Consider the following 24,912-nt stretch of genomic DNA (forward strand, 5'->3'; position numbering starts at 1 on the left):
CTGTGGCTTCTGTCTGAGGCGACTTACACCACACCAGGGCCTGTGGCTGCTGGCTGAGGCCAATTACACCACACCAGGGTCTGTGGCTCTTGCTCAGGCCACTTACACCACACCAGGGCCTGTGGCTGCTGGCTGAGGCGACTTACACCACACCAGGGCCCTTTTGCTGCTGGCTGAGGCCACTTACACCACACAAGTGCCTGTGGCTTCTGGCTGAGGCGACTTACACCACACCAGGGCCTGTGGCTGCTGGCTGAGGCCACTTACACCACACCAAGGCCTGTGGCTCTTGCTCAGGCCACTCACATCACACCAGGCCCTGCGCTTCTGGCCGAGGCCATCTTCACCAAACCAGGCCCTGTGCTGCTTGCTGTGGCCATGTACAACACACCAGGCCCTGTGCTGGTTCCTGAGGCCATCTTCAACAATCCAGGGCCTGTGCTGTTGGATAAATGCCAAACTGAGCCTTTGGGTTAGGGTATTATGCAAACATGCAGGTATGGTTATAGGATTGTCTTCGTAACTTCAGGTACTTGCCACCTAATCACTTGAATCCATAAATTGAGACATTGTGCTGGGGCCAGCAGCTTACGGCCATACCACCCTGAGCACGCCCGACCTCGTCTGATCTCGGAAGCTAAGCAGGGCTGGGCTTGGTTAGTACTTGGATGGGAGACTGCCTGGGAATACCTGGTGCTGTAAGCCTTTCATTTTCATGTCATTGAACCGCTTTTGATCCAGAGAAGGGGTGTATTAAAAGACCAAAAGCAGCTACCCAATAATGAGGGCACATTAACGACACTGCTTTTGGCTGTTTTCCAATGTCTTGTGCTGCTAGCTGATGCAACCTACACCACACAATGGCCTGAGTGACCGGCTGGGGCCACTTACACCACATCAGGGCCTGTGGCTCTGGCTGAGGCCACTTTCACCACACCAGGGCCTGTGGCTGCTGGCTGAGGCCACCTACACCACACCAGGGCATTAGTTGCTATTGAGGCCAATTACACCACACCAGGGTCTGTGGCTCTTGCTCAGGCCACTTACACCACACCAGGGCCTGTGGCTCTTGCTCAGGCCACTTACACCACACCAGGGCCTGTGGCTGCTGGCTGAGGCCACCTACACCACACCAGGGCATTAGTTGCTATTGAGGCCAATTACACCACACCAGGGTCTGTGTTTCTTGCTCAGGCCACTTACACCACACCAGGGCCTGTGGCTCTTGCTCAGGCCACTTACACCACACCAGGGCCTGTGGCACTGGCTGAGGCCACTTACACCACACCAGGGCCTGTGGCTGCTGGCTGAGGCCACTTACACCACACCAGGGCCTGTGGCTTCTGGCTGAGGCGACTTACACCACACCAGGGCCTGTGGCTGCTGGCTGAGGCCACTTACACCACACCAAGGCCTGTGGCTCTTGCTCAGGCCACTCACATCACACCAGGCCCTGCGCTTCTGGCCGAGGCCATCTTCACCAAACCAGGCCCTGTGCTGCTTGCTGTGGCCATGTACAACACACCAGGCCTGTGCTGGTTCCTGAGGCCATCTTCAACAATCCAGGGCCTGTGCTGTTGGATAAATGCCAAACTGAGCCTTTGGGTTAGGGTATTATGCAAACATGCAGGTATGGTTATAGGATTGTCTTCGTAACTTCAGGTACTTGCCACCTAATCACTTGAATCCATAAATTGAGACATTGTGCTGGGGCCAGCAGCTTACGGCCATACCACCCTGAGCACGCCCGACCTCGTCTGATCTCGGAAGCTAAGCAGGGCTGGGCTTGGTTAGTACTTGGATGGGAGACTGCCTGGGAATACCTGGTGCTGTAAGCCTTTCATGTCATTGAACCGCTTTTGATCCAGAGAAGGGGTGTATTAAAAGACCAAAAGCAGCTGCCCATTAATGAGGGCACATTAACGACACTGCTTTTGGCTGTTTTCCAATGTCTTGTGCTGCTAGCTGATGCCACTTACACCACATCAGGGCCTGTGGCTCTGGCTGAGGCCACTTACACCACACCAGGGCCTGTGGCTGCTGGCTGAGGCCAGTTACACCACACCAGAGCCTGTGGCTGCTGGCTGAAGCCACTTACACCACACCAGGGCCTTAGTTGCTATTGAGGCCACTTACACCACACCAGGGCCTGTGGCTGCTGGCTGAGGCCACCTACACCACACCAGGGCCTGTGGCTGCTGGCTGAGGCCACTTACACCACACCAGGGCCTGTGGCTGCTGGCTGAAGCCACTTACACCACACCAGGGCATTAGTTGCTATTGAGGCCACTTACACCACACCAGGGCCTGTGGCTGCTGGCTGAGGCCACCTACACCACACCAGGGCATTAGTTGCTATTGAGGCCAATTACACCACACCAGGGTCTGTGGCTCTTGCTCAGGCCACTTACACCACACCAGGGCCTGTGGCTCTTGCTCAGGCCACTTACACCACACCAGGGCCTGTGGCACTGGCTGAGGCCACTTACACCACACCAGGGCCTGTGGCTGCTGGCTGAGGCCACTTACACCACACCAGGGCCTGTGGCTGCTGGCTGAGGCCACTTACACCACACCAGGGCCTGTGGCTGCTGGCTGAGGCCACCTACACCACACCAGGGCCTGTGGCTGCTGGCTGAGGCCACTTACACCACACCAGGGCCCTTTTGCTGCTGGCTGAGGCCACTTACACCACACCAGTGCCTGTGGCTTCTGTCTGAGGCGACTTACACCACACCAGGGCCTGTGGCTGCTGGCTGAGGCCACTTACACCACACCAGGGTCTGTGGCTCTTGCTCAGGCCATCTACACCACACCAGGGCCTGTGGCACTGGCTGAGGCCACTTACACCACACCAGGGCCTGTGGCTGCTGGCTGAGGCCACTTACACCACACCAGGGCCTGTGGCTGCTGGCTGAGGCCACTTACACCACACCAGGGCCTGTGGCTGCTGGCTGAGGCCACCTACACCACACCAGGGCCTGTGGCTGCTGGCTGAGGCGACTTACACCACACCAGGGCCCTTTTGCTGCTGGCTGAGGTACTTACACCACACCAGTGCCTGTGGCTTCTGGCTGAGGCGACTTACACCACACCAGGGCCTGTGGCTGCTGGCTGAGGCCACTTACACCACACCAAGGCCTGTGGCTCTTGCTCAGGCCACTCACATCACACCAGGCCCTGCGCTTCTGGCCGAGGCCATCTTCACCAAACCAGGCCCTGTGCTGCTTGCTGTGGCCATGTACAACACACCAGGCCCTGTGCTGGTTCCTGAGGCCATCTTCAACAATCCAGGGCCTGTGCTGTTGGATAAATGCCAAACTGAGCCTTTGGGTTAGGGTATTATGCAAACATGAAGGTATGGTTATAGGATTGTCTTCGTAACTTCAGGTACTTGCCACCTAATCACTTGAATCCATAAATTGAGACATTGTGCTGGAGCCAGCAGCTTACGGCCATACCACCCTGAGCACGCCCGACCTCGTCTGATCTCGGAAGCTAAGCAGGGCTGGGCTTGGTTAGTACTTGGATGGGAGACTGCCTGGGAATGCCTGGTGCTGTAAGCCTTTCATTTTCATGTCATTGAACCGCTTTTGATCCAGAGAAGGGGTGTATTAAAAGACCAAAAGCAGCTGCCCATTAATGAGGGCACATTAACGACACTGCTTTTGGCTGTTTTCCAATGTCTTGTGCTGCTTGCTGATGCCACCTACACCACACCAGGGCCTGAGTGACCGGCTGGGGCCACTTACACCAGACCAGGGCCTGTGGCTGCTGGCTGAGGCCAGTTACACCACACCAGAGCCTGTGGCTGCTGGCTGAAGCCACTTACACCACACCAGGGCCTTAGTTGCTATTGAGGCCACTTACACCACACCAGGGCCTGTGGCTGCTGGCTGAGGCCACTTACACCACACCAGGGCCTGTGGCTGCTGGCTGAGGCCATCTACACCACACCAGGGCCTGTGGCTGCTGGCTGAGGCCACTTACACCACACCAGGGCCTGTGGCTGCTGGCTGAGGCCACCTACACCACACCAGGGCCCTTTTGCTGCTTGCTGAGGCCACTTACACCACACCAGTGCATGTGGCTTCTGGCTGAGGCCACTTACACCACACCAGGGCCTGTGGCTGCTGGCTGAGGCCACTTACACCACACCAGGGCCTGTGGCTCTTGCTCAGGCCACTCACATCACACCAGGCCCTGCGCTTCTGGCCGAGGCCATCTTCACCAAACCAGGCCCTGTGGTTCTTGCTCAGGCCACTTACACCACACCAGGGCCTGTGGCTCTGGCTTAGGCCAATTACACCACACCAGGGTCTGTGGCTCTTGCTGAGGCCACTTACACCACACCAGGGCCTGTGGCTGCTGGCTGAGGCCACTTACACCACACCAGGGCCTGTGGCTGCTGGCTGAGACCACCTACACCACACCAGGGCCCATGGCTCTGGCTTAGGCCAATTACACCACACCAGGGTCTGTGGCTCTTGCTGAGGCCACTTACACCACACCAGGGCCTGTGCCTGCTGGATGAGGCCACTTACACCACACCAGGGCCTGTGGCTGCTGGCTGAGACCACCTACACCACACCAGGGCCTGTGGCTGCTTGCTGAGGCGACTTACACCACACCAGGGCCTGTTGCTGCTGGCTGAGGCCACTTACACCACACCAGTGCCTGTGGCTTCTGGCTGAGGCCACTTACACCACACCAGGGCCTGTGGCTGCTGGCTCAGGACTCTCATATCAAACCAGGTCCTGTGCTTCTGGCCGAGGCCATCTTCACCAAACCAGGCCCTGTGCTGCTAGCTGAGGCGACTTACACCACATCAGGGCCTGTGGCTCTGGCTGAGGCCACTTACACCACACCAGGGCCTGTGGCTGCTGGCTGAGGCCAGTTACACCACACCAGGGCCTGTGGCTGCTGGCTGAGGCCACATACACCACACCAGGGCCTTAGTTGCTATTGAGGCCAATTACACCACACCAGGGTCTGTGGCTCTTGCTCAGGCCACTCACATCACACCAGGCCCTGCGCTTCTGGCCACTTACACCACACCAGGGCCTGAGTGACCGGCTGGGGCCACTTACACCACATCAGGGCCTGTGGCTCTGGCTGAGGCCACTTACACCACACCAGGGCCTGTGGCTGCTGGCTGAGGCCACCTACACCACACCAGGGCCTGTGGCTGCTGGCTGAGGCCATCTACACCACACCAGGGCCTGTGGCTGCTGGCTGAGGCGACTTACACCACACCAGGGCCCTTTTGCTGCTGGCTGAGGCCACTTACACCACACCAGTGCCTGTGGCTTCTGGCTGAGGCGACTTACACCACACCAGGGCCTGTGGCTGCTGGCTGAGGCCACTTACACCACACCAGGGCCTGTGGCTGCTGGCTTAGGCCACCTACACCACACCAGGGCCTTAGTTGCTATTGAGGCCAATTACACCACACCATGGTCTGTGGCTCTTGCTCAGGCCACTTACACCACACCAGGGCCTGTGGCACTGGCTGAGGCCACTTACACCACACCAGGGCCTGTGGCTGCTGGCTGAGGCCACTTACACCACACAAGGGCTTGTGGCTGCTGGCTGAGGCCACCTACACCACACCAGGGCCTGTGGCTGCTGGCTGAGGCCACCTACACCACACCAGGGCCTGTGGCTCTTGCTCAGGCCACTTTCACCACACCAGGGCCTGTGGCTCTTGCTCAGGCCACTTACACCACACCAGGGCCTGTGGCTCTTGCTCAGGCCACTCATATCACACCAGGCCCTGTGCTTCTGGCTGAGGCCATCTTCACCAAACCAGGCCCTGTGCTGCTTGCTGTGGCCATGTACAACACACCAGGCCCTGTGCTGTTTCCTGAGGCCATCTTCAACAATCCAGGGCCTGTGCTGTTGGATAAATGCCAAACTGAGCCTTTGGGTTAGGGTATTATGCAAACATGCAGGTATGGTTATAGGATTGTCTTCGTAACTTCAGGTACTTGCCACCTAATCACTTGAATCCATAAATTGAGACATTGTGCTGGGCCCAGCAGCTTACGGCCATACCACCCTGAGCACGCCCGACCTCGTCTGATCTCGGAAGCTAAGCAGGGCTGGGCTTGGTTAGTACTTGGATGGGAGACTGCCTGGGAATACCTGGTTCTGTAAGCCTTTCATTTTCATGTCATTGAACCGCTTTTGATCCAGAGAAGGGGTGTATTAAAAGACCAAAAGCAGCTACCCATTAATAAGGGCACATTAATCACATTGCTTTTGGCTCTTTTCCAATGTCTTGTGCTGCTAGCTGATGCCACCTACACCACACCAGGGCCTGAGTGACCGGCTGGGGCCACTTACACCACATCAGGGGCTGTGGCTCTGGCTGAGGCCAGTTACACCACACCAGGGCCTGTGGGTTCTGGCTGAGGCGACTTACACCACACCAGGGCCTGTGGCTGCTGGCTGAGGCCACTTACACCACACCAGGGCCTGTGGCTCTTGCTCAGGCCACTCACATCACACCAGGCCCTGCGCTTCTGGCCGAGGCCATCTTCACCAAACCAGGCCCTGTGCTGCTAGCTGTGGCCATGTACAACACACCAGGCCCTGTGCTGGTTCCTGAGGCCATCTTCAACAATCCAGGGCCTGTGCTGTTGGATAAATGCTAAACTGAGCCTTTGGGTTAGGGTATTATGCAAACATGAAGGTAGGGTTATAGGATTGTCTTCGTAACTTCAGGTCCTTGCCACCTAATCACCTGAATCCATAAATTGAGACATTGTGCTGGGGCCAGCAGCTTACGGCCATACCACCCTGAGCACGCCCGACCTCGTCTGATCTCGGAAGCTGAGCAGGGCTGGGCTTGGTTAGTACTTGGATGGGAGCCTGCCTGGGAATACCTGGTGCTGTAAGCCTTTCATGTCATTGAACCGCTTTTGATCCAGAGAAGGGGTGTATTAAAAGACCAAAAGCAGCTGCCCATTAATGAGGGCACATTAACGACATTGCTTTTGGCTGTTTTCCAATGTCTTGTGCTGCTAGCTGATGCCACCTACACCACACCAGGGCCTGAGTGACCGGCTGGGGCCACTTACACCACATCAGGGCCTGTGGCTCTTGCTGAGGCCACTTACACCACACCAGGGCCTGTGGCTGCTGGCTGAGGCCACTTACACCACACCAGGGCCTGTGGCTGCTGGCTGAGGCCACTTACACCACACCAGGGCCTTAGTTGCTATTGAGGCCAATTACACCACACCATGGTCTGTGGCTCTTGCTCAGGCCACTTACACCACACCAGGGCCTGTGGCACTGGCTGAGGCCACTTACACCACACCAGGGCCTGTGGCTGCTGGCTGAGGCCACTTACACCACACAAGGGCTTGTGGCTGCTGGCTGAGGCCACCTACACCACACCAGGGCCTGTGGCTGCTGGCTGAGGCCACCTACACCACACCAGGGCCCTGTGGCTCTTGCTCAGGCCACTTACACCACACCAGGGCCTTATTTGCTATTGAGGCCACTTACACCACACCAGGGCCTGTGGCTCTTGCTCAGGCCACTTACACCACACCAGGGCCTGTGGCTCTTGCTCAGGCCACTCATATCACACCAGGCCCTGTGCTTCTGGCCGAGGCCATCTTCACCAAACCAGGCCCTGTGCTGCTAGCTGAGGCGACTTACACCACATCAGGGCCTGTGGCTCTGGCTGAGGCCACTTACTCCACACCAGGGCCTGTGGCTGCTGGCTGAGGCCAGTTAAACCACACCAGGGCCTGTGGCTGCTGGCTGAGGCCACTTACACCATACCAGGGCCTGTGGCTGCTGGCTGAGGCGACTTACACCACACCAGAGCCTGTGGCTGCTGGCTGAGGCCACTTACACCACACCAGTGCCTGTGACTGCTGGCTGAGGCCACTTACACCACACCAGGGCCTTATTTGCTATTGAGGCCAGTTACACCACACCAGGGCCTGTGGCTCTGGCTGAGGCCACTTACTCCACACCAGGGCCTGTGGCTCTTGCTCAGGCCACTCATATCACACCAGGCCCTGTGCTTCTGGCCGAGGCCATCTTCACCAAACCAGGCCCTGTGGCTGCTGGCTGAGGCCACTTACACCACACCAGGGCCTGTGGCTGCTGGCTGAGGCCATCTACACCACACCAGGGCCTGTGGCTGCTGGCTGAGGCGACTTACACCACACCAGGGCCCTTTTGCTGCTGGCTGAGGCCACTTACACCACACCAGTGCCTGTGGCTTCTGGCTGAGGCGACTTACACCACACCAAGGCCTGTGGCTGCTGGCTGAGGCCACTTACACCACACCAGGGCCTGTGGCTCTTGCCCAGGCCACTCACATCACACCAGGCCCTGCGCTTCTGGCCGAGGCCATCTTCACCAAACCAGGCCCTGTGGCTCTTGCTCAGGCCACTTACACCACACCAGGGCCTGTGGCTCTGGCTTAGGCCACTTACACCACACCAGGGCCTGTGGCTGCTGGCTGAGGCCACTTACACCACACCAGGGCCTGTGGCTGGTGGCTGAGGCCACTTACACCACACCAGGGCCTGTGGCTGCTGGCTGAGGCCACTTACACCACACCAGGGCCTGTGGCTGCTGGCTGAGGCCACTTACACCACACCAGGGCCTGTGGCTGCTGGCTGAGGCGACTTACACCACACCAGGGCCCTTTTGCTGCTGGCTGAGGCCACTTACACCACACCAGTGCCTGTGGCTTCTGTCTGAGGCGACTTACACCACACCAGGGCCTGTGGCTGCTGGCTGAGGCCAATTACACCACACCAGGGTCTGTGGCTCTTGCTCAGGCCACTTACACCACACCAGGGCCTGTGGCACTGGCTGAGGCCACTTACACCACACCAGGGCCTGTGGCTGCTGGCTGAGGCCACTTACACCACACCAGGGCCTGTGGCTGCTGGCTGAGGCCACTTACACCACACCAGGGCCTGTGGCTGCTGGCTGAGGCCACCTACACCACACCAGGGCCTGTGGCTGCTGGCTGAGGCCACTTACACCACACCAGGGCCCTTTTGCTGCTGGCTGAGGCCACTTACACCACACCAGTGCCTGTGGCTTCTGGCTGAGGCGACTTACACCACACCAGGGCCTGTGGCTGCTGGCTGAGGCCACTTACACCACACCAAGGCCTGTGGCTCTTGCTCAGGCCACTCACATCACACCAGGCCCTGCGCTTCTGGCCGAGGCCATCTTCACCAAACCAGGCCCTGTGCTGCTTGCTGTGGCCATGTACAACACACCAGGCCCTGTGCTGGTTCCTGAGGCCATCTTCAACAATCCAGGGCCTGTGCTGTTGGATAAATGCCAAACTGAGCCTTTGGGTTAGGGTATTATGCAAACATGTAGGTATGGTTATAGGATTGTCTTCGTAACTTCAGGTACTTGCCACCTAATCACTTGAATCCATAAATTGAGACATTGTGCTGGGGCCAGCAGCTTACGGCCATACCACCCTGAGCACGCCCGACCTCGTCTGATCTCGGAAGCTAAGCAGGGCTGGGCTTGGTTAGTACTTGGATGGGAGACTGCCTGGGAATACCTGGTGCTGTAAGCCTTTCATTTTCATGTCATTGAACCGCTTTTGATCCAGAGAAGGGGTGTATTAAAAGACCAAAAGCAGCTGCCCATTAATGAGGGCACATTAACGACACTGCTTTTGGCTGTTTTCCAATGTCTTGTGCTGCTAGCTGATGCCACTTACACCACATCAGGGCCTGTGGCTCTGGCTGAGGCCACTTACACCACACCAGGGCCTGTGGCTGCTGGCTGAGGCCACTTACACCACACCAGAGCCTGTGGCTGCTGGCTGAAGACACTTACACCACACCAGGGCCTTAGTTGCTATTGAGGCCACTTACACCACACCAGGGCCTGTGGCTGCTGGCTGAGGCCACCTACACCACACCAGGGCCTGTGGCTGCTGGCTGAGGCCACTTACACCACACCAGGGCCTGTGGCTGCTGGCTGAAGCCACTTACACCACACCAGGGCCTTAGTTGCTATTGAGGCCACTTACACCACACCAGGGCCTGTGGCTGCTGGCTGAGGCCACCTACACCACACCAGGGCATTAGTTGCTATTGAGGCCACTTACACCACACCAGGGCCTGTGGCTGCTGGCTGAGGCCACCTACACCACACCAGGGCATTAGTTGCTATTGAGGCCAATTACACCACACCAGGGTCTGTGGCTCTTGCTCAGGCCACTTACACCACACCAGGGCCTGTGGCTCTTGCTCAGGCCACTTACACCACACCAGGGCCTGTGGCACTGGCTGAGGCCACTTACACCACACCAGGGCCTGTGGCTGCTGGCTGAGGCCACTTACACCACACCAGGGCCTGTGGCTGCTGGCTGAGGCCACTTACACCACACCAGGGCCTGTGGCTGCTGGCTGAGGCCACCTACACCACACCAGGGCCTGTGGCTGCTGGCTGAGGCCACTTACACCACACCAGGGCCCTTTTGCTGCTGGCTGAGGCCACTTACACCACACCAGTGCCTGTGGCTTCTGTCTGAGGCGACTTACACCACACCAGGGCCTGTGGCTGCTGGCTGAGGCCACTTACACCACACCAGGGTCTGTGGCTCTTGCTCAGGCCATCTACACCACACCAGGGCCTGTGGCACTGGCTGAGGCCACTTACACCACACCAGGGCCTGTGGCTGCTGGCTGAGGCCACTTACACCACACCAGGGCCTGTGGCTGCTGGCTGAGGCCACTTACACCACACCAGGGCCTGTGGCTGCTGGCTGAGGCCACCTACACCACACCAGGGCCTGTGGCTGCTGGCTGAGGCGACTTACACCACACCAGGGCCCTTTTGCTGCTGGCTGAGGTACTTACACCACACCAGTGCCTGTGGCTTCTGGCTGAGGCGACTTACACCACACCAGGGCCTGTGGCTGCTGGCTGAGGCCACTTACACCACACCAAGGCCTGTGGCTCTTGCTCAGGCCACTCACATCACACCAGGCCCTGCGCTTCTGGCCGAGGCCATCTTCACCAAACCAGGCCCTGTGCTGCTTGCTGTGGCCATGTACAACACACCAGGCCCTGTGCTGGTTCCTGAGGCCATCTTCAACAATCCAGGGCCTGTGCTGTTGGATAAATGCCAAACTGAGCCTTTGGGTTAGGGTATTATGCAAACATGAAGGTATGGTTATAGGATTGTCTTCGTAACTTCAGGTACTTGCCACCTAATCACTTGAATCCATAAATTGAGACATTGTGCTGGAGCCAGCAGCTTACGGCCATACCACCCTGAGCACGCCCGACCTCGTCTGATCTCGGAAGCTAAGCAGGGCTGGGCTTGGTTAGTACTTGGATGGGAGACTGCCTGGGAATGCCTGGTCCTGTAAGCCTTTCATTTTCATGTCATTGAACCGCTTTTGATCCAGAGAAGGGGTGTATTAAAAGACCAAAAGCAGCTGCCCATTAATGAGGGCACATTAACGACACTGCTTTTGGCTGTTTTCCAATGTCTTGTGCTGCTTGCTGATGCCACCTACACCACACCAGGGCCTGAGTGACCGGCTGGGGCCACTTACACCAGACCAGGGCCTGTGGCTGCTGGCTGAGGCCAGTTACACCACACCAGAGCCTGTGGCTGCTGGCTGAAGCCACTTACACCACACCAGGGCCTTAGTTGCTATTGAGGCCACTTACACCACACCAGGGCCTGTGGCTGCTGGCTGAGGCCACCTACACCACACCAGGGCCCTTTTGCTGCTTGCTGAGGCCACTTACACCACACCAGTGCATGTGGCTTCTGGCTGAGGCCACTTACACCACACCAGGGCCTGTGGCTGCTGGCTGAGGCCACTTACACCACACCAGGGCCTGTGGCTCTTGCTCAGGCCACTCACATCACACCAGGCCCTGCGCTTCTGGCCGAGGCCATCTTCACCAAACCAGGCCCTGTGGTTCTTGCTCAGGCCACTTACACCACACCAGGGCCTGTGGCTCTGGCTTAGGCCAATTACACCACACCAGGGTCTGTGGCTCTTGCTGAGGCCACTTACACCACACCAGGGCCTGTGGCTGCTGGCTGAGGCCACTTACACCACACCAGGGCCTGTGGCTGCTGGCTGAGACCACCTACACCACACCAGGGCCTGTGGCTCTGGCTTAGGCCAATTACACCACACCAGGGTCTGTGGCTCTTGCTGAGGCCACTTACACCACACCAGGGCCTGTGGCTGCTGGATGAGGCCACTTACACCACACCAGGGCCTGTGGCTGCTGGCTGAGACCACCTACACCACACCAGGGCCTGTGGCTGCTTGCTGAGGCGACTTACACCACACCAGGGCCTGTTGCTGCTGGCTGAGGCCACTTACACCACACCAGTGCCTGTGGCTTCTGGCTGAGGCCACTTACACCACACCAGGGCCTGTGGCTGCTGGCTCAGGACTCTCATATCAAACCAGGTCCTGTGCTTCTGGCCGAGGCCATCTTCACCAAACCAGGCCCTGTGCTGCTAGCTGAGGCGACTTACACCACATCAGGGCCTGTGGCTCTGGCTGAGGCCACTTACACCACACCAGGGCCTGTGGCTGCTGGCTGAGGCCAGTTACACCACACCAGGGCCTGTGGCTGCTGGCTGAGGCCACATACACCACACCAGGGCCTTAGTTGCTATTGAGGCCAATTACACCACACCAGGGTCTGTGGCTCTTGCTCAGGCCACTCACATCACACCAGGCCCTGCGCTTCTGGCCACTTACACCACACCAGGGCCTGAGTGACCGGCTGGGGCCACTTACACCACATCAGGGCCTGTGGCTCTGGCTGAGGCCACTTACACCACACCAGGGCCTGTGGCTGCTGGCTGAGGCCACCTACACCACACCAGGGCCTGTGGCTGCTGGCTGAGGCCATCTACACCACACCAGGGCCTGTGGCTGCTGGCTGAGGCGACTTACACCACACCAGGGCCCTTTTGCTGCTGGCTGAGGCCACTTACACCACACCAGTGCCTGTGGCTTCTGGCTGAGGCGACTTACACCACACCAGGGCCTGTGGCTGCTGGCTGAGGCCACTTACACCACACCAGGGCCTGTGGCTGCTGGCTTAGGCCACCTACACCACACCAGGGCCTTAGTTGCTATTGAGGCCAATTACACCACACCATGGTCTGTGGCTCTTGCTCAGGCCACTTACACCACACCAGGGCCTGTGGCACTGGCTGAGGCCACTTACACCACACCAGGGCCTGTGGCTGCTGGCTGAGGCCACTTACACCACACAAGGGCTTGTGGCTGCTGGCTGAGGCCACCTACACCACACCAGGGCCTGTGGCTGCTGGCTGAGGCCACCTACACCACACCAGGGCCTGTGGCTCTTGCTCAGGCCACTTACACCACACCAGGGCCTGTGGCTCTTGCTCAGGCCACTTACACCACACCAGGGCCTGTGGCTCTTGCTCAGGCCACTCATATCACACCAGGCCCTGTGCTTCTGGCTGAGGCCACCTACACCACACCAGGGCCTGTGGCTCTTGCTCAGGCCACTTACACCACACCAGGGCCTGTGGCACTTGCTCAGGCCACTTACACCACACCAGGGCCTGTGGCTGCTGGCTGAGGCCACTTACACCACACCAGGGCCTGTGGCTCTTACTCAGGCCACTTACACCACACCAGGGCCTGTGGCACTGGCTGAGGCCACTTAGACCACACCAGGGCCTGTGGCTGCTGGCTGAGGCCACCTACACCACACCAGGGCCTGTGGCTCTTGCTCAGGCCACTTACACCACACCAGGGCCTGTGGCTCTTGCTCAGGCCACTTACACCACACCAGGGCCTGTGGCTCTTGCTCAGGCCACTCATATCACACCAGGCCCTGTGCTTCTGGCTGAGGCCACCTACACCACACCAGGGCCTGTGGCTCTTGCTCAGGCCACTTACACCACACCAGGGCCTGTGGCACTTGCTCAGGCCACTTACACCACACCAGGGCCTGTGGCTGCTGGCTGAGGCCACTTACACCACACCAGGGCCTGTGGCTCTTACTCAGGCCACTTACACCACACCAGGGCCTGTGGCACTGGCTGAGGCCACTTAGACCACACCAGGGCCTGTGGCTGCTGGCTGAGGCCACTTACACCACACCAGGGCCTGTGGCTGCTGGCTGAGGCCACTTACACCAAACCAGGGCCTGTGGCTGCTTGCTGAGGCCATCTTCACCAAACCAGGCCCTGTGCTGCTTGCTGTGGCCATGTAAAACACACCAGGTCCTGTGCTGGTTCTTGAGGCCATCTTCAACAATCCAGGGCCTGTGCTGTTGGATAAATGCCAAACTGAGCCTTTGGGTTAGGGTATTATGCAAACATGCAGGTATGGTTATAGGATTGTCTTCGTAACTTCAGGTATTTGCCACCTAATCACTTGAATCCATAAATTGAGACATTGTGCTGGGGCCAGCAGCTTACGGCCATACCACCCTGAGCACGCCCGACCTCGTCTGATCTCGGAAGCTAAGCAGGGCTGGGCTTGGTTAGTACTTGGATGGGAGACTACCTGGGAATACCTGGTGCTGTAAGCCTTTCATTTTCATGTCATTGAACCGCTTTTGATCCAGAGAAGGGGTGTATTAAAAGACCAAAAGCAGCTGCCCATTAATGAGGGTACATTAACGACATTGCTTTTGGCTGTTTTCCAATGTCTTGTGCTGCTAGCTGATGCCACCTACACCACACCACGGCCTTATTTGCTGGCTGAGGCCACATACACCAAACCAGGGCCTTAGTTGCTATTGAGGCCAATTACACCACACAAGGGCCTGTGGCTGCTGGCTGAGGCCACTTACACCACACCAGGGCCTGTGGCTGCTGGCTGAGGCCACCTACACCACACCAGGGCCTTAGTTGCTATTGAGGCCAATTACACCACACCAGGGTCTGTGGCTCTTGCTCAGGCCACTTACACCACAACAGGGCCTGTGGCACTGGCTGAGGCCACTTACACCACACCAGGGCCTGTGGCTGCTGGCTGAGGCCACCTACACCACACCAGGGCCTTAGTTGCTATTGAGGCCAATTACACCACACAAGGGCCTGTGGCTGCTGGCTGAGGCCACCTACACCACACCAGGGCCTGTGGCTGCTGGCTGAGGCCACTTACACCACACCAGGGCCCTTTTGCTGCTGGCTCAGGCCACTTACACCACACCAGGGCCTGTGGCTGCTGGCTGAGGCCACTTACACCACACCAGGGCCTGTGGCTGCTGGCTGAGGCCACCTACACCACACCAGGGCATTAGTTGCTATTGAGGCCAATTACACCACACCAGGGTCTGTGGCTCTTGCTCAGGCCACTTACACCACACCAGGGCCTGTGGCTCTTGCTCAGGCCACTTACACCACACCAGGGCCTGTGGCTGCTGGCTGAGGCCACTTACACCACACCAGGGCCTGTGGCTGCTGGCTGAGGCCACCTACACCACACCAGGGCCTGTGGCTGCTGGCTGAGGCCACCTACACCACACCAGGGCCTGTGGCTGCTGGCTGAGGCCACTTACACCACACCAGTGCCTGTGGCTTCTGGCTGAGGCGACTTACACCACACCAGGGCCTGTGGCTGCTGGCTGAGGCCACCTACACCACATCAGGGCCTGTGGCTCTTGCTGAGGCCACTTACACCACACCAGGGCCTGTGGCTGCTGGCTGAGGCCACCTACACCACACCAGGGCATTAGTTGCTATTGAGGCCAATTACACCACACCAGGGTCTGTGGCTCTTGCTCAGGCCACTTACACCACACCAGGGCCTGTGGCTCTTGCTCAGGCCACTTACACCACACCAGGGCCTGTGGCTGCTGGCTGAGGCCACCTACACCACACCAGGGCATTAGTTGCTATTGAGGCCAATTACACCACACCAGGGTCTGTGGCTCTTGCTCAGGCCACTTACACCACACCAGGGCCTGTGGCTCTTGCTCAGGCAACTTACACCACACCAGGGCCTGTGGCACTGGCTGAGGCCACTTACACCACACCAGGGCCTGTGGCTGCTGGCTGAGGCCACTTACACCACACCAGGGCCTGTGGCTGCTGGCTGAGGCCACTTACACCACACCAGGGCCTGTGGCTGGTGGCTGAGGCCAACTACACCACACCAGGGCCTGTGGCTGCTGGCTGAGGCAACTTACACCACACCAGGGCCCTTTTGCTGCTGGCTGAGGCCACTTACACCACACCAGTGCCTGTGGCTTCTGTCTGAGGCGACTTACACCACACCAGGGCCTGTGGCTGCTGGCTGAGGCCACTTACACCACACCAGGGCCTGTGGCACTGGCTGAGGCCACTTACACCACACCAGGGCCTGTGGCTGCTGGCTGAGGCCACTTACACCACACCAGGGCCTGTGGCTGCTGGCTGAGGCCACCTACACCACACCAGGGCCTGTGGCTGCTGACTGAGGCGACTTACACCACACCAGGGCCCTTTTGCTGCTGGCTGAGGCCACTTACACCACACCAGGGCCTGTGGCTCTTGCTCAGGCCACTCACATCACACCAGGCCCTGCGCTTCTGGCCGAGGCCATCTTCACCAAACCAGGCCCTGTGGTTCTTGCTCAGGCCACTTACACCACACCAGGGCCTTATTTGCTATTGAGGCCACTTACACCACACCAGGGCCTATGGCACTTGCTCAGGCCACTTACACCACACCAGGGCCTGTGGCTGCTGGCTGAGGCCACTTACACCACACCAGGGCCTGTGGCTCTTGCTCAGGCCACTTACACCACACCAGGGCCTGTGGCACTGGCTGAGGCCACTTAGAACACACCAGGGCCTGTGGCTGCTGGCTGAGGCCACTCACACCACACCAGGGCCTGTGGCTGATAGCTGAGGCCACTTACACCAAACCAGGGCCTGAGTGACCGGCTGGGGCCACTTACACCACACCAGGGCCTGTGGCTCTTGCTCAGGCCACTCACATCACACCAGGCCCTGCTCTTCTGGCCGAGGCCATCTTCACCAAACCAGGCCCTGTGCTGCTAGCTGTGGCCATGTACAACACACCAGGCCCTGTGCTGGTTCCTGAGGCCATCTTCAACAATCCAGGGCCTGTGCTGTTGGATAAATGCCAAACTGAGCCTTTGGGTTAGGGTATTATGCAAACATGCAGGTATGGTTATAGGATTGTCTTCGTAACTTCAGGTACTTGCCACCTAATCACTTGAATCCATAAATTGAGTCATTGTGCTGGGGCCAGCAGCTTACGGCCATACCACCCTGAGCACGCCCGACCTCGTCTGATCTCGAAAGCTAAGCAGGGCTGGGCTTGGTTAGTACTTGGATGGGACACTGCCTGGGAATACCTGGTGCTGTAAGCCTTTCATTTTCATGTCATTGAACCGCTTTTGATCCAGAGAAGGGGTGTATTAAAAGACCAAAAGCCCATTAATGAGGGCACATTAACGACATTGCTTTTGGCTCTTTTCCAATGTCTTGTGCTGCTAGCTGATGCCACCTACACCACACCAGGGCCTGAGTGACCGGCTGGGGCCACTTACACCACATCAGGGCCTGTGGCTCTGGCTGAGGCCACCTACACCACACCAGGGCCTTAGTTGCTATTGAGGCCAATTACACCACACCAGGGTCTGTGGCTCTTGCTCAGGCCACTTACACCACACCAGGGCCTGTGGCTCTTGCTCAGGCCACTTACACCACACCAGGGCCTGTGGCTGCTAGCTGAGGCCACCTACACCACACCAGGGCATTAGTTGCTATTGAGGCCAATTACACCACACCAGGGTCTGTGGCTCTTGCTCAGGCCACTTACACCACACCAGGGCCTGTGGCTGCTGGCTGAGGCCAGTTACACCACACCAGAGCCTGTGGCTGCTGGCTGAAGCCACTTACACCACACCAGGGCCTTAGTTGCTATTGAGGCCACTTACACCACACCAGGGCCTGTGGCTGCTGGCTGAGGCCACCTACACCACACCAGGGCCTGTGGCTGCTGGCTGAGGCCACTTACACCACACCAGGGCCTGTGGCTGCTGGCTGAAGCCACTTACACCACACCAGGGCCTTAGTTGCTATTGAGGCCACTTACACCACACCAGGGCCTGTGGCTGCTGGCTGAGGCCACCTACACCACACCAGGGCCCTTTTGCTGCTGGCTGAGGCCACTTACACCACACCAGTGCATGTGGCTTCTGGCTGAGGCCAATTACACCACACCAGGGCCTGTGGCTGCTGGCTGAGGCCACTTACACCACACCAGGGCCTGTGGCTCTTGCTCAGGCCACTCACATCACACCAGGCCCTGCGCTTCTGGCCGAGGCCATCTTCACCAAACCAGGCCCTGTGGTTCTTGCTCAGGCCACTTACACCACACCAGGGCCTTATTTGCTATTGAGGCCACTTACACCACACCAGGGCCTGTGGCACTTGCTCAGGCCACTTACACCACACCAGGGCCTGTGGCTGCTGGCTGAGGCCACTTACACCACACCAGGGCCTGTGGCTCTTGCTCAGGCCACTTACACCACACCAGGGCCTGTGGCACTGGCTGAGGCCACTTAGACCACACCAGGGCCTGTGGCTGCTGGCTGAGGCCACTCACACCACACCAGGGCCTGTGGCTGATAGCTGAGGCCACTTACACCAAACCAGGGCCTGAGTGACCGGCTGGGGCCACTTACACCACACCAGGGCCTGTGGCTCTTGCTCAGGCCACTCACATCACACCAGGCCCTGCTCTTCTGGCCGAGGCCATCTTCACCAAACCAGGCCCTGTGCTGCTAGCTGTGGCCATGTACAACACACCAGGCCCTGTGCTGGTTCCTGAGGCCATCTTCAACAATCCAGGGCCTGTGCTGTTTGATAAATGCCAAACTGAGCCTTTGGGTTAGGGTATTATGCAAACATGCAGGTATGGTTATAGGATTGTCTTCGTAACTTCAGGTACTTGCCACCTAATCACTTGAATCCATAAATTGAGTCATTGTGCTGGGGCCAGCAGCTTACGGCCATACCACCCTGAGCACGCCCGACCTCGTCTGATCTCGGAAGCTAAGCAGGGCTGGGCTTGGTTAGTACTTGGATGGGAGACTGCCTGGGAATACCTGGTGCTGTAAGCCTTTCATTTTCATGTCATTGAACCGCTTTTGATCCAGAGAAGGGGTGTATTAAAAGACCAAAAGCCCATTAATGAGGGCACATTAACGACATTGCTTTTGGCTCTTTTCCAATGTCTTGTGCTGCTAGCTGATGCCACCTACACCACACCAGGGCCTGAGTGACCGGCTGGGGCCACTTACATCACATCAGGGCCTGTGGCTCTGGCTGAGGCCACCTACACCACACCAGGGCCTTAGTTGCTATTGAGGCCAATTACACCACACCAGGGTCTGTGGCTCTTGCTCAGGCCACTTACACCACACCAGGGCCTGTGGCTCTTGCTCAGGCCACTTACACCACACCAGAGCCTGTGGCTGCTGGCTGAAGCCACTTACACCACACCAGGGCCTTAGTTGCTATTGAGGCCACTTACACCACACCAGGGCCTGTGGCTGCTGGCTGAGGCCACCTACACCACACCAGGGCCTGTGGCTGCTGGCTGAGGCCACTTACACCACACCAGGGCCTGTGGCTGCTGGCTGAAGCCACTTACACCACACCAGGGCCTTAGTTGCTATTGAGGCCACTTACACCACACCAGGGCCTGTGGCTGCTGGCTGAGGCCACCTACACCACACCAGGGCCCTTTTGCTGCTGGCTGAGGCCACTTACACCACACCAGTGCATGTGGCTTCTGGCTGAGGCCAATTACCCCACACCAGGGCCTGTGGCTGCTGGCTGAGGCCACTTACACCACACCAGGGCCTGTGGCTCTTGCTCAGGCCACTCACATCACACCAGGCCCTGCGCTTCTGGCCGAGGCCATCTTCACCAAACCAGGCCCTGTGGTTCTTGCTCAGGCCACTTACACCACACCAGGGCCTGTGGCTCTTGCTTAGGCCACTTACACCACACCAGGGCCTGTGGCACTTGCTCAGGCCACTTACACCACACCAGGGCCTGTGGCTGCTGGCTGAGGCCACTTACACCACACCAGGGCCTGTGGCTCTTGCTCAGGCCACTTACACCACACCAGGGCCTGTGGCACTGGCTGAGGCCACTTAGACCACACCAGGGCCTGTGGCTGCTGGCTGAGGCCACTCACACCACACCAGGGCCTGTGGCTGATAGCTGAGGCCACTTACACCAAACCAGGGCCTGAGTGACCGGCTGAGGCCACTTACACCACACCAGGGCCTGTGGCTCTTGCTCAGGCCACTCACATCACACCAGGCCCTGCTCTTCTGGCCAAGGCCATCTTCACCAAACCAGGCCCTGTGCTGCTAGCTGTGGCCATGTACAACACACCAGGCCCTGTGCTGGTTCCTGCGGCCATCTTCAACAATCCAGGGCCTGTGCTGTTGGATAAATGCCAAACTGAGCCTTTGGGTTAGGGTATTATGCAAACATGCAGGTATGGTTATAGGATTGTCTTCGTAACTTCAGGTACTTGCCACCTAATCACTTGAATCCATAAATTGAGACATTGTGCTGGGGCCAGCAGCTTACGGCCATACCACCCTGAGCACGCCCGACCTCGTCTGATCTCGGAAGCTAAGCAGGGCTGGGCTTGGTTAGTACTTGGATGGGAGACTGCCTGGGAATACCTGGTGCTGTAAGCCTTTCATTTTCATGTCATTGAACCGCTTTTGATCCAGAGAAGGGGTGTATTAAAAGACCAAAAGCCCATTAATGAGGGCACATTAACGACATTGCTTTTGGCTCTTTTCCAATGTCTTGTGCTGCTAGCTGATGCCACCTACACCACACCAGGGCCTGAGTGACCGGCTGGGGCCACTTACACCACATCAGGGCCTGTGGCTCTGGCTGAGGCCACTTACACCACACCAGGGCCTGTGGCTGCTGGCTGAGGCCACCTACACCACACCAGGGCCTTAGTTGCTATTGAGGCCAATTACACCACACCAGGGTATGTGGCTCTTGCTCAGGCCACTTACACCACACCAGGGCCTTAGTTGCTATTGAGGCCAATTACACCACACCAGGGCCTGTGGCACTGGCTGAGGCCACTTACACCACACCAGGGCCTGTGGCTGCTGGCTGAGGCCACTTACACCACACAAGGGCCTGTGGCTGCTGGCTGAGGCCACTTACACCACACCAGTGCCTTATTTGCTATTGAGGCCACTTACACCACACCAGGGCCTGTGGCTCTTGCTCAGGCCACTTACACCACACCAGGGCCTGTGGCTCTTGCTCAGGCCACTCACATCACACCAGGCCCTGCGCTTCTGGCCGAGGCCATCTTCACCAAACCAGGCCCTGTGCTGCTAGCTGTGGCCATGTACAACACACCAGGCCCTGTGCTGGTTCCTGAGGCCATCTTCAACAATCCAGGGCCTGTGCTGTTGGATAAATGCTAAACTGAGCCTTTGGGTTAGGGTATTATGCAAACATGAAGGTAGGGTTATAGGATTGTCTTCGTAACTTCAGGTACTTGCCACCTAATCACCTGAATCCATAAATTGAGACATTGTGCTGGGGCCAGCAGCTTACGGCCATACCACCCTGAGCACGCCCGACCTCGTCTGATTTCGGAAGCTGAGCAGGGCTGGGCTTGGTTAGTACTTGGATGGGAGACTACCTGGGAATACCTGGTGCTGTAAGCCTTTCATTTTCATGTCATTGAACCGCTTTTGATCCAGAGAAGGGGTGTATTAAAAGACCAAAAGCAGCTGCCCATTAATGAGGGCACATTAACGACACTGCTTTTGGCTGTTTTCCAATGTCTTGTGCTGCTAGCTGATGCCACCTACACCACACCAGGGCCTGAGTGACCGGCTGGGGCCACTTACACCACATCAGGGACTGTGGCTCTGGCTGAGGCCACTTACACCACACCAGAGCCTGTGGCTGCTGGCTGAAGCCACTTACACCACACCAGGGCCTTAGTTGCTATTGAGGCCACTTACACCACACCAGGGCCTGTGGCTGCTGGCTGAGGCCACCTACACCACACCAGGGCCTGTGGCTGCTGGCTGAGGCCACTTACACCACACCAGGGCCTGTGGCTGCTGGCTGAAGCCACTTACACCACACCAGGGCCTTAGTTGCTATTGAGGCCACTTACACCACACCAGGGCCTGTGGCTGCTGGCTGAGGCCACCTACACCACACCAGGGCCCTTTTGCTGCTGGCTGAGGCCACTTACACCACACCAGTGCATGTGGCTTCTGGCTGAGGCCACTTACACCACACCAGGGCCTGTGGCTGCTGGCTGAGGCCACTTACACCACACCAGGGCCTGTGGCTCTTGCTCAGGCCACTCACATCACACCAGGCCCTGCGCTTCTGGCCGAGGCCATCTTCACCAAACCAGGCCATGTGGTTCTTGCTCAGGCCACTTACACCACACCAGGGCCTTATTTGCTATTGAGGCCACTTACACCACACCAGGGCCTGTGGCTCTGGCTTAGGCCACTTACACCACACCAGGGCCTGTGGCACTTGCTCAGGCCACTTACACCACACCAGGGCCTGTGGCTGCTGGCTGAGGCCACTTACACCACACCAGGGCCTGTGGCTCTTGCTCAGGCCACTTACACCACACCAGGGCCTGTGGCACTGGCTGAGGCCACTTAGACCACACCAGGGCCTGTGGCTGCTGGCTGAGGCCACTCACACCACACCAGGGCCTGTGGCTGCTAGCTGAGGCCACTTACACCAAACCAGGGCCTGTGGCTGCTTGCTGAGGCCATCTTCACCAAACCAGGCCCTGTGCTGCTTGCTGTGGCCATGTAAAACACACCAGGTCCTGTGCTGGTTCTTGAGGCCATCTTCAACAATCCAGGGCCTGTGCTGTTGGATAAATGCCAAACTGAGCCTTTTGGTTAGGGTATTATGCAAACATGCAGGTATGGTTATAGGATTGTCTTCGTAACTTCAGGTACTTGCCACCTAATCACTTGAATCCATAAATTGAGACATTGTGCTGGGGCCAGCAGCTTACGGCCATACCACCCTGAGCACACCCGACCTCGTCTGATCTCGGAAGCTAAGCAGGGCTGGCCTTGGTTAGTACTTGGATGGGAGACTTCCTGGGAATACCTGGTGCTGTAAGCCTTTCATTTTCATGTCATTGAACCGCTTTTGATCCAGAGAAGGGGTGTATTAAAAGACCAGAAGCAGCTCCCCATTAATGAGGGCACATTAACGACATTGCTTTTGGCTGTTTTCCAATGTCTTGTGCTGGTAGCTGATGCAACCTACACCACACCAGGGCCTGAGTGACCGGCTGGGGCCACTTACACCACATCAGGGCCTGTTGCTCTGGCTGAGGCCACTTACACCACACCAGGGCCTGTGGCTGCTGGCTGAGGCCACCTACACCACACCAGGGCCTTAGTTGCTATTGAGGCCAATTACACCACACCAGGGTATGTGGCTCTTGCTCAGGCCACTTACACCACACCAGGGCCTTAGTTGCTATTGAGGCCAATTACACCACACCAGGGCCTGTGGCACTGGCTGAGGCCACTTACACCACACCAGGGCCTGTGGCTGCTGGCTGAGGCCAATTACACCACACCAGGGTCTGTGGCTCTTGCTCAGGCCATCTACACCACACCAGGGCCTGTGGCACTGGCTGAGGCCACTTACACCACACCAGGGCCTGTGGCTGCTGGCTGAGGCCACTTACACCACACCAGGGCCTGTGGCTGCTGGCTGAGGCCACTTACACCACACCAGGGCCTGTGGCTGCTGGCTGAGGCCACCTACACCACACCAGGGCCTGTGGCTGCTGGCTGAGGCGACTTACACCACACCAGGGCCCTTTTGCTGCTGGCTGAGGCCACTTACACCACACCAGTGCCTGTGGCTTCTGGCTGAGGCGACTTACACCACACCAGGGCCTGTGGCTGCTGGCTGAGGCCACTTACACCACACCAAGGCCTGTGGCTCTTGCTCAGGCCACTCACATCACACCAGGCCCTGCGCTTCTGGCCGAGGCCACTTACACCACACCAGTGCCTGTGGCTTCTGGCTGAGGCCACTTACACCACACCAGGGCCTGTGGCTGCTGGCTGAGGCCACTTACACCACACCAGGGCCTGTGGCTCTTGCTCAGGCCACTCACATCACACCAGGCCCTGCGCTTCAGGCCGAGGCCATCTTCACCAAACCAGGCCCTGTGGTTCTTGCTCAGGCCACTTACACCACACCAGGGCCTTATTTGCTATTGAGGCCACTTACACCACACCAGGGCCTGTGGCACTTGCTCAGGCCACTTACACCACACCAGGGCCTGTGGCACTTGCTCAGGCCACTTACACCACACCAGGGCCTGTGGCTGCTGGCTGAGGCCACTTACACCACACCAGGGCCTGTGGCTCTTGCTCAGGCCACTTACACCACACCAGGGAATGTGGCACTGGCTGAGGCCACTTAGACCACACCAGGGCCTGTGGCTGCTGGCTGAGGCCACTTACACCACACCAGGGCCTGTGGCTGCTGGCTGAGGCCACTTACACCACACAAGGGCTTGTGGCTGCTGGCTGAGGCCACCTACACCACACCAGGGCCTGTGGCTGCTGGCTGAGGCCACCTACACCACACCAGGGCCTGTGGCTCTTGCTCAGGCCACTTACACCACACCAGGGCCTGTGGCTCTTGCTCAGGCCACTTACACCACACCAGGGCCTGTGGCTCTTGCTCAGGCCACTCATATCACACCAGGCCCTGTGCTTCTGGCTGAGGCCACTTAGACCACACCAGGGCCTGTGGCTGCTGGCTGAGGCCACTTACACCACACCAGGGCCTGTGGCTGCTGGCTGAGGCC

The 24,912-nt window shown here is 58.4% G+C and overlaps 8 non-coding genes and 5 pseudogenes across 8 annotated transcripts; all 13 read left to right on the forward strand.

Annotated features, from left to right (window-relative positions):
* The first annotated feature begins 586 nt into the window (after positions 1 to 586).
* Positions 587 to 705, forward strand: LOC146581357 (5S ribosomal RNA). The gene has a single exon (XR_014891883.1). It is a non-coding gene; the product is annotated as a 5S ribosomal RNA (ribosomal RNA).
* A 1,014-nt stretch (positions 706 to 1,719) lies between these two features.
* On the forward strand, positions 1,720 to 1,838 carry LOC146581358 (5S ribosomal RNA). The gene has a single exon (XR_014891884.1). It is a non-coding gene; the product is annotated as a 5S ribosomal RNA (ribosomal RNA).
* Positions 1,839 to 3,447: 1,609 nt separating this feature from the next.
* Positions 3,448 to 3,566, forward strand: LOC146581359 (5S ribosomal RNA). The gene has a single exon (XR_014891948.1). It is a non-coding gene; the product is annotated as a 5S ribosomal RNA (ribosomal RNA).
* A 2,477-nt stretch (positions 3,567 to 6,043) lies between these two features.
* On the forward strand, positions 6,044 to 6,162 carry LOC146581360 (5S ribosomal RNA; annotated as a pseudogene).
* Positions 6,163 to 6,786: 624 nt separating this feature from the next.
* Positions 6,787 to 6,905, forward strand: LOC146581361 (5S ribosomal RNA; annotated as a pseudogene).
* A 2,559-nt stretch (positions 6,906 to 9,464) lies between these two features.
* LOC146581362 (5S ribosomal RNA) lies at positions 9,465 to 9,583 on the forward strand. Its single transcript, XR_014891885.1, has one exon. It is a non-coding gene; the product is annotated as a 5S ribosomal RNA (ribosomal RNA).
* A 1,693-nt stretch (positions 9,584 to 11,276) lies between these two features.
* Positions 11,277 to 11,395, forward strand: LOC146581363 (5S ribosomal RNA; annotated as a pseudogene).
* Positions 11,396 to 14,460: 3,065 nt separating this feature from the next.
* LOC146581364 (5S ribosomal RNA) lies at positions 14,461 to 14,579 on the forward strand. Its single transcript, XR_014891933.1, has one exon. It is a non-coding gene; the product is annotated as a 5S ribosomal RNA (ribosomal RNA).
* Positions 14,580 to 17,255: 2,676 nt separating this feature from the next.
* LOC146581365 (5S ribosomal RNA) lies at positions 17,256 to 17,374 on the forward strand (annotated as a pseudogene).
* Positions 17,375 to 19,013: 1,639 nt separating this feature from the next.
* LOC146581366 (5S ribosomal RNA) lies at positions 19,014 to 19,132 on the forward strand. Its single transcript, XR_014891886.1, has one exon. It is a non-coding gene; the product is annotated as a 5S ribosomal RNA (ribosomal RNA).
* A 1,483-nt stretch (positions 19,133 to 20,615) lies between these two features.
* Positions 20,616 to 20,734, forward strand: LOC146581367 (5S ribosomal RNA). Its single transcript, XR_014891887.1, has one exon. It is a non-coding gene; the product is annotated as a 5S ribosomal RNA (ribosomal RNA).
* Positions 20,735 to 21,623: 889 nt separating this feature from the next.
* LOC146581368 (5S ribosomal RNA) lies at positions 21,624 to 21,742 on the forward strand (annotated as a pseudogene).
* Positions 21,743 to 23,076: 1,334 nt separating this feature from the next.
* Positions 23,077 to 23,195, forward strand: LOC146581369 (5S ribosomal RNA). Its single transcript, XR_014891955.1, has one exon. It is a non-coding gene; the product is annotated as a 5S ribosomal RNA (ribosomal RNA).
* Positions 23,196 to 24,912: the final 1,717 nt, after the last annotated feature.

Source organism: Mchenga conophoros, linkage group LG3 (assembly GCF_057382185.1).
Source record: "Mchenga conophoros isolate Kocher_MC1m ecotype Shallow Benthic linkage group LG3, M_conophoros_male_GT1.1, whole genome shotgun sequence".
Lineage (NCBI taxonomy): Eukaryota > Metazoa > Chordata > Actinopteri > Cichliformes > Cichlidae > Mchenga > Mchenga conophoros.